The 6098-nt window shown below is 62.3% G+C and overlaps 1 protein-coding gene across 3 annotated transcripts in view; it reads left to right on the top strand.

Moving 5' to 3' along the window:
* The first annotated feature begins 1478 nt into the window (after nucleotides 1-1478).
* The window catches only part of ATP2B4 (ATPase plasma membrane Ca2+ transporting 4), a 56186-nt gene continuing 51566 nt past the window's right edge, over nucleotides 1479-6098 (top strand). For all 3 annotated transcript variants that reach the window (XM_062013477.1, XM_062013480.1, XM_062013479.1), the window contains exon 1: nucleotides 1479-1653. The gene's annotated coding sequence lies outside the window, so the exon portion shown is untranslated. The remainder of the gene's footprint in view (nucleotides 1654-6098) is intronic.

Raw genomic sequence — 6098 nt, 5'->3', positions numbered from 1 at the left:
CCCCTTTCCTCCACTCTGCTGATGCCTTCAGTGCTGCAAACTGCCCAAAGGGTGCAGATTACACCCAAGTCATGCACTCAACTTCAAAGCACACCCCCTGTGCACTCAATCTGCCCCTTGCAACCAAAACCACCCCACCACCAGCTCACCCAAGCAGGCAGCTCCGCTCCTCCTGAGCCCAATGGAAGCGATTTTACCAGCAGACGTTTTGCATAGCGGCTCCAGGAGCCTGTGGGAGGGGGGAGGAGCAATTCCCCCAGCAAAGGACCCAAAGCCTTTAGCTGGGCTGGTCTGGCCAGGCAGAACCTGCCTCCTGCAGCAGCACATCGCCCTGGGACTGCTCAGGAATGCAAAATTAGCGAGGTGCAGGCCCTCAAGGAGGGGAAAAGAAAAAAACGTTACAAGCACTAATTAGGGCTTGTTGCCTGCACAGATGTTCCACTGGTTTAACTTGAACCGGGTTGCGTGCCCAAACGTGGGGCTACAGGCAGGATTAAGGCTGCTTTAAGGTTGCCTACACCCGGCGTCGCTGCTACCGATGCACCTTGGGTCCAGCCCCGGAGTTTCACACGCTGCAGGCACGTTGCAGGGGAGGTTTTTCTCCTGCTTGTTGCTAAAGAAATAAAGGTGAAGGTGGTATCTGCCTGGCTGAAAGGGCAGTTGTTTGTGCTCGACCCTTGTGCAGGGTGTAACTCAACCGAGCTGTTGCGCTCAGGGGATGGCACCATGCCCCATGGTTTGCAGGGCTGGGTGCACCCCAGTGCCAGCCCCAGGTGATCCACCCCAACACCCATGGAGTACCCCATGAGGAGTCCCAAAACCACAGCACCCCTAAGGAATTCCAATTTTGGTGCTCCCAAATCTGCCTTCCCAGTGCTGGGAGTGGGGAGGGGTTTGTGCAGGAGGATTCCCTCCCTTCTCAGGGTACCCGCCCTGCCCTGGGGGGTTCCTGCAGTTGGAAGGTGCCCACACTTGGCTGCCATGGGGAGGGCACAATCCCAATCGTGGGGAGGGTCCCGCGGTGGCTGAAGGGAGCGTGTACAGAGGGTCCCCGTGCTGCCAGGGGTGGGTGGGACACACAACACACGTACAGACAACGCACATACACACGACACACATACACAGGCGTATCACCCTGCCCGGGGGTCCCCACAGTGCCCGGAGGTAAATGCATGGTCCTGCTTGAGGGAGAGACCCCCATGTTACCTAGGAGGGGATGAATGCACCATCCCGCCCCGGGGGTCCCCATGCTGCTGGAGGGGAGGGGGAACGGGGACTCCACGCTGGCCAGGGGTACACACACCTCCCTACTCGAGGTGCCCCCGTGCTGCTGCAGGGTTATACCCAGGGTGGGAGTACGGACCCCACCGCTCTCCCTCCCCGTCTCCCGTCCCCCTTAAGCAGCCGACGGGGCGGGCCGCCACCTTAAGAGAGCCCCTCCCCCGGCGGGCTGGGGCGAGTCCTCCCCGGCTGGGCTCCGCTCGGCTCAGCTCGGCACGGCTCAGCTCGCCACGGCACGGTACGGGTTGCCATGACAAGTGTTTTCTCCCGCTAGCCCCGGGACCGCTCGGCCGCCTCCCCACAGCCGCCCCCCCATCCCATGGCCATCCGCGGGGGCTCCGCCGGCAGCCGGGCGCCGAGGGGGCTGAGCCGGTGAGTGCGGGCAGGGGCGTGGGGGGAGAGCGATGGGATGGGATGGGATGGAAGGGGAGGTTCCGTGGGTTCTCCGCTTTTCGGTGCCAGGCGGACGGGTGGGTAAAGAGCGGGTGGGGCCGGGGCTTTTGCTCACCCTCGCAGTCTATGGGGGCTGGGGGGAATTTGGGGGCTGCACCCGGGTGCAGCAGGTGGGTGGCAGCCCCCCCCCCTCCCTCCCCATCGCCCCCCACCACCACCCCGGAGCTGCAGCGCGGAGCCGCGTGGGTCCGGGGAGGTGGGCGGGAGGGTCGGATGCCCACGGCCGCTTGGCTTTGGTGCGTGGGGGTCTGCGAGGCGTGCAGCCCTCCCTCCCCCCAGCCCGGCATCAGCTGTGGGGGGAAAACAGCGCCGGTCGTATCCTGCAACTTGTTGCCTGCCCTTGGCGGAGGATTTGGGCGGGGGCGGGGGGTGCGTGGAGCTCTTGGTCGCGCGTGTTGCTGGAGGACAGCGTGTGGTGGGACTGCAGAGAAGGGGAGGGGGGTGATTGAAGATGCGACGGCCGTGGGTCGGACTCGCCTCCATCCATCCCAGGCCACGCTGCAGCTTGGCACTGGCGCCGGAGGGAAGGGCAGAGGCAGCGCAGGCGGGCGGGGGGCGGAGGGGAAGGGGGGGGAGTAGGGAATGGCTTGCGGCAGCCCAAGGGCAGAGCGGGGAAGGTGCTGTGCGGATGGCTTTTCCCCATCCGTGGGGCAGGATGGGTGCTCGTTCCCTGGCCGGAGCGCGGTAACCCGCGGCAGGGCGTGTGCGTGGGGCGGGATGGAGGAGGGGAGATGGCACGGCGGGGACGGGGGAGGCTGCCGGCTGTTTGCCCACGCCATGGCCAAGCACGTCCCCCCTCCTGGCTGCACCAATCCAGCTGATCAAACCCACAGCGGAAAACAGGAGTGGGGAGGGCTGGGGGGGGGAGGGTGGGAAGGGAAGGGGGGAAAAAAAAGACAAGAAGCCCAGGCAGGCTCTGGCTCACATGGCCACGGGCAGGAGCCTCTTCCGCCTCTGCTCCAGCCCTCTGCCTGCATCCCATCCCCTCCCAGCCCATCCCAGCCCTGCGCTGCCCGCCCCGGGCTCTGCAGCCTCCCAGCATCTGCCGGGCGGGCAGGGACCGAGGGTCCGGCCCTGGGGAGGGTCCCCGGCCATGGGGAAGATGCGGAGCCGGGTGGTCCCTTCCTGCTTTTTAGGAGGCGAGTCGAGATGTTGAGAGGGGAGGGAATGAAAGAGGGACAATAGGTTATTGTGCTCTTATCGCTGGAGACCTGAGGTTGGGTGGGGGTTTGGATTGCAAATCACAAACCAGTGCAGCCTGTTTCTGTCCCTGGACTGTCAGCCTGGCCAGGACAAGGGGCAGCAAGCCGGGCTGGAGATGAGTGCTCAGAGCTGCCCATCCAGAGCTATCCTGGGGCTGAAGGACCCCTTTCTGTGCCCCCACCCTCCCCAAACGGGCACGATGCTTCTGCTGTTGGCTGCTGGGGCAGGCAGGGTCTGTGGCTGCAGCCTGGCACCAGACAGTGCCCTCAATCTTTCGCTTCCTTGAGCACTGAAACGCACCTCAATTATTTAATCATGAGCCGGAGAAGCAGCCGCCCCCGCGCTCCTCCAGCCCCGCCCCGCAGTGCCGTGGGCTTCCCTCCACGGGCAGCTTGGGCTGTCCAGCGGGTCACTCCCCATCCCCGTTGGATGGTGGGCTCAGGGGTCTCCCAGGCTGTGTGGAGGGAGCTGGGTGGTCTTGGAGACCCTCCCTTTGATCCCCGTGGGGTTTCTGCCCCATGCCGAGGCGGGTGCTGCAGGGGGCACTGGAGGAGGTGCCCGTGCTGGGACGGTGCTGTAGTGTGAAAGCACCCAGGGCAGTGAGGCAGAGCTTCCCCATAGCTCCTGCTTCCCCATACCTCTGGAGCCCAGCCCCTGACTGGTGACAGGGCTGTGGGACACACAGGGACCTCTGCAGAGCCTGGGCTCCCTCCTTCCTGCAGGAGAGGAGCTGGCTGGCGCTGGGGAGGTGGTGCAAGCGCTGCAGGTAGAGGCTTGAGAGAGTGAAGGGTGTTGTTGTTGGGTGGTGCTTCTCTTTTTTTTTCTAGGTTGAGATGGTGACAGAGGGAATTCCCTGCACCAGCTTGCTGCTGCCAGGCCGTGGGTCTGGCGCTCTCAGCTCCCTTCGTGGGGAGGATCTCTTGCTGTCAGCATGTGTGGCTGCAGGCTGTGTCACCCAGCCCAGTGCCTGAGGAGTGAGACCCGCAGTGCTGAGCCCTGGGGCCACACAGGTCCTTGGGCAGGGTGAGGAAGAGCAGGGAGGGACCACTGCTATTGTTTTCCAGTAGAAAGCAGCGGGGTGGAGCTGTGCCTGGAGTTCCCTGCTTCCCCCAGGCCCTTCCCCAGCCTGCACTGGGAGATGAGCCTGCTCCTGCCCTGGCTGCACCTCGCAGGGGCTGTGGCTTCCCTGCATGTTCCCTGCTCCTCTCTTGGTGGGGTTTTCTTGCCTGTATCTTTGCTTTTCCCCCCCTGCCAGGCCACGAGCAGAGTTTGCTCACAGGGGTGGCACGTGCCTGTTGCAGCAGCAGCACTGGAAGGAGCCCACGGGGGTCTGGGGGGGTCGTGAGGAGCTCGGTGCTGAGCAGCAGCTCTGCAGGAGGGGCTCACTGCTGATGTCTGTTTGCTGCTGTTCTACATATCCACCGTTCCCCAGGCCAGGACCAGGCTGCTGCTCCTGCCTCCTCCTCACCCAGGGCCCCTCCTCTCCCAGCCACACTTGGCAAATCGCTGCTGCTGTCTGGGAGCAGGAGGAAGACCCTGGTTAAACCTCTGGGAAAACCCTCTGGTGAGCCATAGGGTGGGAGCCCTGCTCTGTTCTGCCGTGCCAGGATGCACTTGCTGTGGCAGACACCAGGCTCAGGGAGCTGGAGTGATGCTCAGGGTGACCATGGCAATGGGATGCAGATCCTGAGATGAGCATGTGGCCACAGCAGCTCATTGATGCCACCACCTTGGTGGTCCCTGACTCCTGTGTCTCACTGGGGATGTCTAAGAGCAGGTCCAGGCAGGGTGAGGGATGCTGGCTGATGCCTGTTGGCTGCCTGGAGCCCTCCTGGTTGGGATGGATGGGGACAGTGATGTCACTTCTGTTGTACAGGTGGAGATCTGGTGTGCAGAGGAGCAAATAAACCAGTGTAGGTGAGCTGGGAAATTGAACCCATCACTCTCACCCTCATCCTGTTCCTGAGAGGGAATAAGGACCCATCCCATGGTGCTGGTGTTAGAGATGCTCCTGGGGAAAAGCAGCTGTGCTGAGGAGAGGGTAGTGCACCTCTCCCTAGCCTCCCTCCTCCCAGGCTTGGTGTGTGCAGGTGACAGCACCCTGCCCAGGAGTAGCCAGCCCAGAGCTCCTCACTGGGTTTCCCAGTGACACTGGGACAGGGTGTGGGTCCAGCCTTGGGGTCCCTGGGAGCAAGTGGCTGTGGGAGCCCCGTTCCCTGCCAGCACTTTCTGAGGCCAAACTACTGAAACGTGTGGCTTTGCTTTAATTCCTTGCTTTTGGCTTTAATGCAGAGGGATGACAGAGTTTCCATGGGCTTATAGAAACCTGCCCCTCTGTTTGTTCCTTAGACAAAGGAAAAGGGGGAAGAAAACAAGAGCAACCCAAAGGCAAGGTAGGGAAAGGAAGAAAGCAAATGCTCCAGACGTGTGCAGCACGTGGCAGCCTGCTGCTGTGTCACCCACCTGGCTGGTGACTCTTTTAAAGCACTAATTAAGCAACTTAGATCCTGGGAGAGCTCCCTGTGAGTAAGAGACGAGTTCCACGTCCTCCTGCATTTGTGAGCTTCTGGGAGGGGTGTTGTGATTTAACTGTGGGAAGCTGATGCACGGTGACGTGCCTCTGAGGGCTCGGGAGCATCCCTCTGCCCACACCACTGCGGCAGCAAAGCCAGGTGGAGGTGGCAGATGGAGAGGGACATGGGGAGCCTGGTGCAAGCATCCAGTCCTGACCACTGTAAGGACTGGGAGGGGACCCCCACATACAGTCCTCTGCCAAAATCCTGCAGCTTGCAGTTGGAGCAAGGGAAGGATCACGCTGTGTGCATCATTAAGGACCTCTCTGCTTATCTAACTTTAGCTAGATAAGTTTTCTTCCCAGTGCATTTGCAACAGTGTTGGGCAGTGCCAAGGGGCTGTCTCTGCAAGCCCTTCCCTCCCTGCAGCAGCAGGGTCTGTGGGTCCCCTAATGCAGGGGAGCAGGGCAGCCCCTTCACCCCCCTCAACCCATCACAGGCACCCGACCCAGCGTGTCCCCAGCATGGGGACTCCTCGCCAGGGCACCAGAAGCCAAGTGGAAGCTTTGGCCACTTGTCTGTGTTTTATGCTGACAGGGAAACTTTTGCTTCCATGGCAGGGATGAGTCGGCAGCTGGGCTGAGCCAA

The sequence above is a fragment of the Colius striatus genome, chromosome 22, assembly GCF_028858725.1.
Source record: "Colius striatus isolate bColStr4 chromosome 22, bColStr4.1.hap1, whole genome shotgun sequence".
NCBI lineage: Eukaryota > Metazoa > Chordata > Aves > Coliiformes > Coliidae > Colius > Colius striatus.
This window is presented reverse-complemented; position numbering and strand designations above follow the sequence as displayed.